The sequence below is a fragment of the Pongo pygmaeus genome, chromosome 5 (assembly GCF_028885625.2).
Source record: "Pongo pygmaeus isolate AG05252 chromosome 5, NHGRI_mPonPyg2-v2.0_pri, whole genome shotgun sequence".
Taxonomy (NCBI): Eukaryota; Metazoa; Chordata; class Mammalia; order Primates; family Hominidae; genus Pongo; species Pongo pygmaeus.
This window is the reverse complement of record NC_072378.2, coordinates 110,681,782-110,693,998: the sequence shown is the minus strand read 5'-3', so window position 1 is coordinate 110,693,998 and position 12,217 is coordinate 110,681,782. Positions and strand designations below refer to the sequence as shown.

The 12,217-nt window shown below is 39.6% G+C and overlaps 1 protein-coding gene and 1 pseudogene across 9 annotated transcripts in view; both read left to right on the top strand.

Annotated features, from left to right (window-relative positions):
• Nucleotides 1-12,217, top strand: part of CDK19 (cyclin dependent kinase 19) — a 209,361-nt gene that overhangs the window by 90,954 nt on the left and 106,190 nt on the right. The gene's annotated exons all lie outside the window — the stretch shown is intronic.
• Nucleotides 6,961-7,058, top strand: LOC129039707 (U6 spliceosomal RNA; annotated as a pseudogene).

Genomic DNA, 12,217 nt, shown 5'->3' with positions numbered 1-12,217 from the left:
ATTATCTAACTTTAGGGTATCAAGGAGGATTTCCCCAAGAAAGTAACATTTGTGCAGAGATTTGAAGGATAAGTGGGAGCTAATTAGGCAGAGTAGAGGGAACATTGTGTATAAGCATGAAGCAGCATGCCACATTAGTATAGGAGATGCTGGTGTGCCTGGAGTGATGAGTGAGAATGACAGTGACCTGAGAGGGGAAGACACCCTAACAGGGCCAGGTCACATGCAGCTGTGTGGGCTGTGTTAATGATCTTGGGTTTTAGCAGGGAAATGACACAGTCAAATTAGGTTTTTTTACCACTCTGACTATGGTATCAATAGATGAGAGTAAAGATGGAGGAGAAGTTGTAGGGAGAGTAGTTAGAAAACCATTGCAGCAATCAGACTAGGAAAGATAGACAGAAGTGGAAAAAAACTTAGAGATTTTTCCTGAGGGCAGATGGATAGAAATTGAGGAATTGGATACAGGCAGCAAGGGAGAGAGGTGGCAAAGATTTCCATTTTTTTCTGGCTTTGGCAGCTAATTCGACTTCTAATAGATAGCATGTGCTCTTTCTCTCTCTCTCTCTTTTTTTTTTTTTTTTTTTTGAGATGGAGTCTTGCTCTGTCACCCAGGCTGGAGTGCAATGGCGCAATCTCAGCTCACTGCAACCTCCGCTTCCCAGGTTCAAGCGATTCTGCTGCCTTAGCCTCCTGAGTAGCTAGGATTACAGGTGCACGCAACCATGCCCGGCTAATTTTTGTATTTATAGTAGAGACAGCGTTTCACCATGTTGCTCAGGCTGGTCTTGAACTCCTGACCTCGTGATCCCCCACCTTGGCCTCCCAAAGTGCTGGGATTACAGGTGTGAGCCACCGCGCCTGGCCTTTCTCATTTTTTTTTTTTTTGAGACAGTCTTGCTCAGTTGCCCAGGCTGCAGTGCGGTGGTGGGATAATAGCTCACTGCAGCCTCAATTTTCTGGCCTCCAATGATCCTCCTCAGTTTCCTGAGTAGCCAGGCTGGGACAATAGGGATTTGCCACTATGCCTGGCTAATTTTCTTTCTTTCTTTTTTTTTTTTTTTTTTAAGTAGAGATGAGGTCTCAGTATGTTGCCCAGGTTGGTCTCAAACTTCCGGGCTCAAGCAGTCTGCCCGCCTCGGCCTTCCAAAGTGCTGGGATTACAGGTGTCAGCTCCTGCACCTGGTGCAGTTACTCTTCTTGAGAGAGGAATTCTAGAAGAGAACTAAGATGGAGAGGGCAGACAGAGATTTTCTTTTAAAAAAGACATCTTGAGTTTGAGATTCCATTGAAACATTTAAGAGGAGGAAGAGACAATTATGATCTCAATAATGAAGAGGATTATACAAGAGCAATATATGACATGGTTCTTTCCATCATGAACCTTATATGCTGGTCCAGAAGATAAGACACATTTTTGAATATAATTAATACTACAAGACTGATTGAAGGCATTCTGAAAGACTAGGTACAGTAAGTGGAGTGAGGCCACTTTGGACATGGTGATCTCAAAGTTTCAAAGATAAGGAAATACTTAAGATGGGCTTTAAAGGATGAGTAGTGTGGGAGGGAGGGAAAAGCACTCTTAACAGTAAATGGAAAAATAGGTAGTTAGTGAAAAGGGTGTGGCGAGGGTCTGGGTGGTTAGTTACTAGTTATAGAGCAATTTAGTATTCATCACAGCTCAACCAAGAATCTTTTGTATGTAATAATTTGACTTTTATAATGTGTTTTCATATATCTCATGAGAGATGGTCTTATATAACCTAATTCTGTCTTATGTCTCTGTCTTTCCTACTTATTGAAAAGTTCATATTATTGAAACCCAGTATTCTATTGTTGACCTATAATAGAACTATAAATATTATTCTCTGACAGAATGTTATGAAGATGTGCCACTGAATAATAGTTGTTCTTTCCAGCTTGATTATCTTAGGGGAAAAATGGCATGTGATTTAATTTATACGAGAGTACCTTATAGACTTTATGGGATTATGAAAATGCAAAGTATTGTTATTAATCCTTCCATATATTCCATGTTACTCTTCAGAACTTAGAAGTAAATATTTTTTGCTCTGTAGCAAAATGACTGCAACCAGTGGACTTTTTTCCAGCACCTTTGTAAAGTCTGGAGTCTAAAAAGCCCAGCTCTCTGTAGGCCAGGTTCATTTTTGGAAGTGTGTAGTGATCTTTCTTTCCCACTCAATTGTGGTTTTGTTTGCTATTAACAAAAATACAGTTTTTTATTAACAGATAAAATAAGTCTAAACCACTAGTTCAAAATATTTTTCTAAATAAATTAAGATTTAAGATCCCTCCCCACCCTATTCACTTAGGTATCTATAACTGGGGCCATTTTCTAAATGGAACCTTTTCAGGCATTACTTGTATATCAATTATTACTTAATAATTCCCCCATTTTCTTTAGGCTTGAGTTGAAAGAACACTTATATTTGATTCAGATGGCTTTCTAGGACTATGACTAGAGATAGTGTTTCAGAGTTTCAACACACATCAGAGTCCTTTCCTTTCTGATTTCTTGGGACAAGGACCTGGTAACATCTGTTTATTCTTACTCAAAATGCTTGCATTAATTTACCTTTGCTAATTATCTCCTAAAGTATTCCCTAATACTTTCCTTCCCAAGTACAGAAAAAGTATGTGAAATGCTTTTGCTGCATGATTATAACATGATTATAACAGTTGCATCGTGAAATACTAGGGTTATCTTTTTTTCCCAATCAGATAAGAGTAGTTTCCCTTCATTTTTCTTTATCTTATTGTTCTTTAAAGCTACTGGTGTTTTAAAAATGGTATTAAAATGTTGTTCCCATAGCAACACCCTACTAGTTTCTTATGGAAAACATGGCATGTTTTACAAGTTGGATTGAAAAAAAAGAAATGCTTTCTGAAAGAGTTTATTTATAAAATCAAGCCAATAGAACATAATTGTTTATTTCTTTTAGAAGCATTGTTAAGCAGAATGTAACAAAGGATTTTACACTTTGATGTAAATAAAGTGCGCTTCCTATCTTGCTTATGTAAAAGTTTATCTTTGAATTTGTATTAAGTCAACATTTCCCCTCTCATAATTAGACTTGAACAATTTAAATAAAAAACTTAAGTACTGCCAAATTTTAGTGAAATAATTTCTAGGTTCTGTTTAAAGGTGCTTATTATCCATACCCAGAAGCTGATTGGCTGCTTGTGAGACTGTTAGTGCAGTGCTCATATTACCCTTGTGATGATTTCTCAGCCAATTAGGCTGCACGAGGGATGATGGATTTTGTTCAGGATCTGTTTCTCTCTCTCTCTCTCTCTCTCTCTTTCTCTCTCTCTGCCCCTCTCTCTCTGTCTACTGATTTTGTAAAATCAATGCTAAGATATTTTAAATCTTTTAGCATTTAAATTGTATAAATTATGTTACCCATTTTATGCTGTTTCTTACTATCTGTGTTTAGTAATATTCAGTTTCATCTCAACATTTGAGTCATTATTTTTCTGAAAGGGTTTAGGGAAGGTATTATAATTAAAATTATTAATCCCATGTTTTCCTCTTCTATTTGCTTAGTTCTCTCTTGCTAAATTTAGTTTAATTTCTATTACCTCAGTCTTTTGGGATTTTTTAACATCCAAAAGCATTACCTATTCCATATTCTAGTTTGGGTACCGTTCTCTATCCTTTGTTGCTGTAGTTTTTGAAAGCTACAGAGCCATAAGATATCCTTTGAAACTAACATAAATTACATTTTATGGAGATTAGATTTAATGTACTTTAATTATTTGCTCATTCAACAAATTCCACATGCTGGAGATATAATAGTGAAAAATGCATACAATAATAATTCTGTACTATTGGAGCTCACATAGTAGGTATCAGTTGGAGACACTTTGATTTTGCTCACTTGGCTGTATTCATTTCTGTATTCATAGTGCCATTTTGAAAGACTCCAATAGCTGGTACCCTTCCCATATCTGTATAATTTAGAATTCTGAGTAATTTTGTATATTTCATTTTCCACCTAGGTGTTTATATATTAATACTTCTGATATTGCACTGTAGTTTTAGACATACTTAATTCCGGCACAGAAACAATAATTTAAAAAAAAGATCTTATCTAGCTATCTAATAAATTTAGAAGAGATCTTTTATGTAATAGTTGAAGATTCACCGTACTTGATTGCCAAGTCGTCTGTTTTTTCTTTCAAAAAGCTTTTCAACTTTAGCTTTTTCATTTTTACTTGTAGTGTGCCTTTATTATCTTGTTGTGCCTAAACTTTAGTGTCTGTTCTCCTTGCCTCTCTGCCAGCCTATCCTAAACAAAGCCACTGGACTGATCTCAAATTTTAGATGCAGTTGTGTCACTATTCTGCTCCAGAACCTTTCCAGGTAGACCCTTAGAACCATACAGTAAAATTTGGGGAGGAAGATTGGACAGTCCACCTTGGTGTCCCTAAGGATGAGCAGGGCAGTGTGGTCAGTCATACTCCCTTACCACATTATGTACTTGTTTTGTTGGTATTTTTTTTTTTTAAGGTGGAATTTCACTCTTGTTGCTTAGGCTGCAGTGCAATGGCATGATCTCAGCTCACTGCAACCTCCATCTCCTGGGTTCAAGCAATTCTCCTGCCTCAGCCTTACCAAGTAGCTGGGATTACAGGCATGCGCCACCACGCCTGGCTAATTTTTGTATTTTTAGTAGAGACGGAGTTTCTCTGTGTTGGTCAGGCTGGTCTCGAACTCCTGCCCTCAGGTGATCCACCCGCCTCAGCCTCCCAAAGTGCTGGGATTACAGGTGTGAGCCACCACGACTGGCTTTGTATTTTTTCTTTCTCTGTTTTTCTTTCCAGCTGTTGAAGAGATAGAAGGGATCTTTCTGAATAGTAAAGGTAGAAAGGTTATTTTGGATCTAGTTTCTATTGCCTTGAGTCAGGGATTGCAATTTAGTAAAGTTTTATGTACTTTGTTGCATTTATAATGGCTAGTTTTTTTGTTTGTTTGTTTGTTTTTTTTGAGATGGAGTCTTGCTCTGTCGCCCAGGCTGGAGTGCAGTGGCGCGATCTCGGTTTCCTGCAAGCTCCGCCTCCCGGGTTCATGCCATTCTCCTGCTTCAGCCTCCCGTGTAGCTGGGACTACAGGCGCCCACCACCACGCCCAGCTAATTTTTTTTTGTATTTTTAGTAGAGGCGGGGTTTCACCGTGTTCGTCAGGATGGTCTCGATCTCCTGACCTTGTGATCCGCCCGCCTCGGCCTCCAATAGTGCTGGGATTACAGGCATGAGCCACTGCGCCCGGCCCTATAATGGCTAGTTTTTGAAATTTCTTTTAAACTCGTTTTTTTTTTTTTTTTTTTAAGAATGTTGGTATGTTTTCCAGTCTTGGCTTGTGCAGTAAATGATTACTATCAATTGTAGACCACATATAAAAGATATGTTCAGTATTTTTGGATTTTGTTAATCATTTTTTTCTAGATAACGGGAAGAGAATATTCTAATACTCAGCAAGGGAAGAAACATCACAATTTATATTAACAATTTAGCTAGCTAGCATTTGAGCCTGTGGGCATGGCTTTGTTCACATAATTTCTGTGAGACTTATTTAAGAGCTGAAGTATAAAAAGGCCTTTAATTGTCATTTGTGAAAATCAGGAGTGATTAAGTTTGTTTTATTTAGAACTTTTGGTGGCGGACACAAGAGAAAATCCGTATGTAATTTTTTTGCATTTACTTTGTTGGTGTTTTGTAGGTCAGGAGCCTAGCATTGTTTAGACTAAAAAATATCCAATTTTAGAGACAGGGTTAAGTTTTTCCCCTAATATATTTATTATTGTTATACTGCTGTTTAACACTCATTCCAAAACTTAGTGGCGTGAAACACTCTTTTTATTATGCACATCGATTCTGCAAGTTGTGCCCTCTGAAAGGTCACAGTGGGGATAGATTTTTCTCAGCCATGTGGTGACTAGGATCTCAGTTGGGAAGACTGGAAAGTTGAGATTGACACACTTGACTCCTGGGGGCCAAAATAGTTTGATGGCTTTTTCACCAACATGTCTGGTACCTAGGCTAGGACTGTTGTCCAGACTGCCTTCATGTGGCCTTGCTTGTGTATAACCTGGCGGCCTCAAGTGTTAAAGTGAACAAGGAGAAATCTGCATTTTTTTTTTTTGTTTGACAAAGCCTTGAAAGCTGAGCATTGTCATTTCCACAGCATTCTATTGGTTACAAGTGCACACTCAGACAGAGGAGGGGAATTAGACTTCACCTCTTGCTGAGGGAGTTGACAAGGTTTTGGAAGAGCCTGTGGTACAAAGATACTGTTGTGACCATCTTTAGAAAAGACATTCTGTCACAATAGTTAAATAGTTGGCCACTGTTGTTTGTTTTGAATGTGTATTTTATAATAACATTAGAGATAGAAGATCAGGAATCCATTTTTTTTTTTTGAGATAGGGTCTCACTCTGTCACCCAGGCTGTAGTACATTGGCACGATTGTGGTTCACTGCCACCACAACCTCCCCAGACTCAGGTGATCCTCCCACCTCAGCCTCTTTAGTAGCTGGGACTACAGGCACATGCCACCATGCCTAGCTAATTTTTGTAAGGACTGGGTCTCCTTATGTTGCCTAGGCTAGGAATTCTTTATCTTATTCCAGGACTTTGAGGAGAGGTCTGTAAACTGAAATTTGACAATATTTTTTTGAAAGTATTTTTTAAATGTATTTTCCTATTAATTTGAAAATTAAATATTTAAAACTTTTTTTTTTTAAACAAAGATGAGATCTCACTATATTGCCTAGGCTGGCCTTAAACTCCTGAGTTCAACTGATCCTCCTGCCTTGGCCTCCCAAAGTGCTAGGATTACAAGCATGAGCCACCGTACCCGGCCAAAACATTTTTTTTCAAGTCAAAATTGCTCAGGAATTTGTTTCCCATCTCTTACTTTAAATAAGTATAGGGTGCTCACTTTGGCAGCACTAAAATTGGAACGATACAGAGATTAACATGGCCCCTGTGCAAAGATGACATGCAAATTTGTGAAGAGTTCCATATTTTAAAAAAATAATAAAATTTTAAAAACCCCACAAGTGTAGGGTATTGTGGATTGCTAGCATATCCATTTAGATTATGTGCAGTTTTAATTATTGCTTTATGTGAAGACTGTATAAAAGTTTCCCATTGAGAGGAATCATTTAAAATTTGCCATGGCATATGTATTTATGCAGGTTCTAGTTTAAATATAAAAAAATCCTACACATACACAGATAAGAGAAATTATAAGAACAAAAGAAAAAGTAGGATAAACTTGTGTGTCCTTTGATCTTACTCTTTTTTTTTGAGATGGAGTCTCACTCTGTTGCCCAGGCTGGAGCGCAGTGGCATGATCTCAGCTCACTGCAACCTCTGTCTCCCTGGTTCAAGCGATTCTCCTGCCTCGGCCTCCTGAGTTGCTGGGATTACAGGCGCGCACTACCACGCCTGGCTAGTTTTTGTATTTTTTGCAGAGACGAGGTTTCACCATGTTGGTCAGGCTGATCACAAATCCTTGATGTGTGGTGCGCCTGCCTCGGCCTCCAAAAGTGCTGTGATTACAGGCGTGAGCTGCCACGCCCAGCCTGATCTTACTCTTAAGAATGAATGTGCAAGGAAACACAAGTCATGTTTTTCTTATCTGGCAAGGGTTTTATTAATGGAAGCAAGAGGCCAACAAAGCTGAAGAAACCCTTTTATGTGCCTAGCCAGAAAATATTGGGCCTTGGGAATCCTTTTATCTGATAAGAAGGTGACTTAATTTGAAAAGGCTGGGGACCTTACCTAAACTTGAATTTGTGCCCCCACAAAAGTTATCTTAGAAAATCTTGCAAGCAAAAGAAGTGATATGATTGGAGAGGCCTTGGTGAAGTCCTCCAAACTCTGGATGGTTTGTGGTTGGGTGCAGGGGAACAGTGAAGGCCTCTAACATATGATATTACTCCTCTAGAATTGTTGACTTTTTTATTTCCTTGGAGTCTCTCAAATCAAGGTTTTATTAATTAATTAATTTCTATTTTTATTTTTTGAGACAGTCTCACTCTGTCACCCAGGCTGGAGTGCAGTGGTGCAATCTTGGTTCACTGCAACCTCCACCTCCCAGGTTCAAGCGATTCTCCTGCCTCAGCCTCCTGAGTAGCTGGGACTACAGGCACCTGTCATCACGCCCAGCTAATTTTTTTGTATTTTTAGTAGAGTCGGGGTTTCACCATGTTGGTCAGGCTGGTCTTGAACTGCTGACCTCAGGTGATCCGCCCACCTTGGTCTCCCAAAGTGCTGGGATTATAGGCGTGGGCCACCACGCCTGACCCCAAATCAAGGTTTTACAGGAATTGGCAACTGTGCCATTTGACATGTATAGCATGTAACCAAATGAATTTTTTTTTTTTTTTGAGACAGAGTCTTGCTCTGTTGTTCAGGCTGGAGTGCCAGTCATGTGATCTCAGCTCACTGCAGCCTCCACTTCCTGGGTTCAAGTGATTCTCCTGTCTCAGCCTCCCAAGTAGCTGGGACTATAGGTGTGCACCACCACACCCTGCTAAGTTTTGTACTTTTAGTAGAGACAGGGTTTCACCATGTTGGCCAGACTGGTCTCGAACTCCTGACCTCAGGTAATTTGCCTGCCTTGGCCTCCCAGAGTGTTGGGATTACAGGCATGAGCCACCCTTGCCTGGCCCAAATGAAATTCTGATGTATCTTAGTGAAGCTAGCTTCTCTTTCTTGTCGTTTAAGAGCATGCTAATGTCATCAAATAATTACTGTTTTGTGAACACATTTTGGAAACTGAAAAGACCATTGAGACATAAAACAGTGAAAAGTGGCTTGCCAGCAAAACCGATTGAGTACCTGACAGCACATCTGGTTTTGCTGCTTTGGTGAAGGGAGAAGCTCCACGAGCTGCTATGAATCATTGCTTTTACATTGGCATCAAAGACTCTGCCAAAGATCATGAAAGAAGTCTTGTCTAAGGTCTCTAAAGTCACATTTTAACCTAGTCAGGGCTTTGAATCACTGCCTTGTCAAGAACTTCTCTTGAGAAATAGGAGAGGATTATGAGGTTATTTTCTATTGCAGAGCAGTTCATTGATTCTGTAAAGAACAAGTATCAAAGCACTGGGAATTCTGGTTCTCTTTGCTGCTACATAACTTCATGAATCAGGGTTTTCAGAACACTTGGGGCAATCAATTGGATTGTTAAACCCACTGCCATGGCAGAGTGCAGTGGCTCATTCCTGTAATCCCAGCATTTTGGGAGGCCGAGGTGGGTGGGGGGTGGGGGTGGGGGGGCAGATCACAAGGTCAGGAGTTCAAGACCAACCTGACCAACATGGTGAAACCCCGTCTCTACTAAAAATACAAAAATTGGCTGGGCGTGGTGGCGCATGCCTGTAATCCCAGCTACTCAGGAGGCTGAGGCAGGAGAATCGCTTGAACCTGGGAGGCAGAGGTTGCAGTGAGCCCAGATTGCGCCACTGCACCCCAGCCTGTGCGACAGAGTGAGACTCTGTCTCAAAACAAAACAAAACAAAAAAACCATACTGCTTACTATTCTAACTCTTTATTTGAGAGAAACAGTAGCAGCTTTCTAATTGAAATAGGTTTTTGTGGAATCTGTTTTTATTTTCCTTTAACTTTATTATCTTTTCTAGTCTAAGCATCTTTTTTACATTGGGAGAGTTTAATCTGTTTACATGAATGTATTTATTCATATGTTTAGATTTATGTATTTATTTTTTGAGTTGGGGTCTCACCCTGTCACCCAGGCTGGAGTGCAGTGGTAAGATCATGGCTTACTGCAGCTTCCATCTCCCATGCTAAAGTGCTCCCCTCACCTCAGCTTCCCACATAGCTGGGACTGCAGGCATAGGCACAGTGGGACCCTGTCTCTACCAAAAATTTAAAAATTATCCACCATGCCTGGTTGTTTTTAAAATTTTTTGTAGAGACAGGGTCCCACTGTGTTGTCCAGGCTGGTCTCAAACTCCTGGGCTCAAGTGATCTTCCTACCTCAGCCTCCCAAAGTGTTAGGATTACAGGCATGGGCTACCGCACCTGGCCTAGAATTATTTCTGCTGTCTTCTTGTGATGTTTTTTGTCTCATGCTTTCCCCCCACCTTCTTTTCTGACTTGTGTAATATTAATTGAATTTTTCTTATTTCTTTTTTCTCCCTGAACTAATGATTTGAAAATGACTTATACTCTTTCTAATTTAGTAGTTATGCTTGCATTTTTACAAACATATTTGACTTAAATATTCGAGTCCTCCCAGCTTCTGCCAGAGTAGTACAAGGACTTTAAACTCTTTACCTCAGATCTTTCCCTCCTGCTATTTCTTTCTATTATTTTAGCTCTACCTTGTTTTCACATAACTGCTCCACACTCTACCCCAACTTTATATATTTTAGTTCCTTTACAGTCAGGACTTGTTTGGATTGACGTATATGATTTTGCTTTTTTGCATATACTCCTTATTTTGGTATATCTTTTAGTGATTCTTTCAGCAACTATTTGTGAATGGCAAATTTTTTCACTTGTTGCCTGAAAATGTCTTTATTTTGCCCTCATTTTAAAAAATATAATTTAGCTTGATAAAGAATTAGGTTTTTTTTTTTTTTTTTTTTGGACTTTGAAGATTTCTCCATGGTTCTCTGGCTTTGGTTATTGCTGATATGATGTCAGCCATCAGTGTAATAGTCTTGCCTTTCTAGGTAAATTTTTCTCTCTGTGTGTGATTTTAAGGTTTTCTCTTTGCTTTTGTTCTACACACTATACACAACACAATCCCAGGACATACAACAAGCTTCCTTACTGCCTCCCCAGGCCAGGCCAGTTGATAGAGTTTTCCTAGTCTTGTTTTTACTGACACAGTAGCTCTTCCTAGGGCTCTGGACTCTGCAGGAGGCTAATTCCACACCTCAAATATATACACCTAAGGCGTCGTCATCTGTTTTTGAGTGGCGGTTTAGACCCCCAGCTTCTAGGGCCTATATCCAAATTTCAAATCCTCCTGGGCTTTATACATCAGCCCATTGCATTCTTTTGGCTTTCATTTGTTCCTGGCACCTGGTGTCTTAGTCCATTTGGGCTGCTCCAACAAAACACTTTGGACTGGGTAACTTACAGGCAACAGAAATTTGGGGTCAAGATCAAGGTGCCAGCAGATTGGGTGTCTGGTGAGGGCTTGCTCTCTGCATCATAAATGGAGCCTTCTCATGGTGGCCTCACGTGGCAGAAGGGACAAACAGGCTCCTTTAGGCCTCCTTTACAAAGGCACTAATCTCTGTAATCCCAGCACTTTGGGAGGCCGAGCGGGCGGATCACCTGAGGTCGGGAGTTTGAGACTAGCGTGACCAAAATGGAGAAACCCCATCTCTACTAAAAATGCAAAATTAGCCGGGCATGGTGGTACATGCCTGTAATCCCAGCTACTTGGGAGGCTGAGGTTGCAGGAGAATTGCTTGAACCCGGGAGGCAGAGGTTGCGGTGAGCCAAGATCGTGCCCTTGCATTCCAGCCTGGGCAACAAGCGCAAAACTCCACCTCAAAACAAAACAAAAGAAAAAAACAAAGGCACTAATCTCATTCATGAGGATGCCACCCTCTGAACTTAATCACCCCCGAAAGGCCCCACTTCTTAATAAAACCATAGTACCCAGGAATTTTCCTTTTCGACTTTTCACATGTACCATTTAAAATGTGTTTAATAAGGGAAATAAAGAAAATGAGACAGTCTTGAAAAGATGAGTCATAATGGAATTAGAGACCTTTGAAACATGGAGAATTTATTTCTCCATCTCATGAGATTTCTAGAGCGTTAGTATAAATGTATATACTACAAATGTATGTACTATCTGTCAGTTGAAATGTATAATATGTCCACAGCTCTAAGGGCTCATTGGCTGATTGTCTGCTTTATTCCATAAAAAGATTTAAAGTCGTATTTTGAGATATATATATATATATATCTCAAAATATATCAATGTATATACAGGGGCCCAAGTATGTCATTCATAAGGGATATATACATATGTATCTATATATGTGATATATAAATATATATCATATAAGCACTCCTGTATAAAAAAATAAAGCAAGCCACAAAACTCATACGTTCTATTTATTCATTTATTTATTATTTATTTTTGAAATAGAGTCTTGCTCTGTTGCCCAGGCTGAAGTGCAGTGG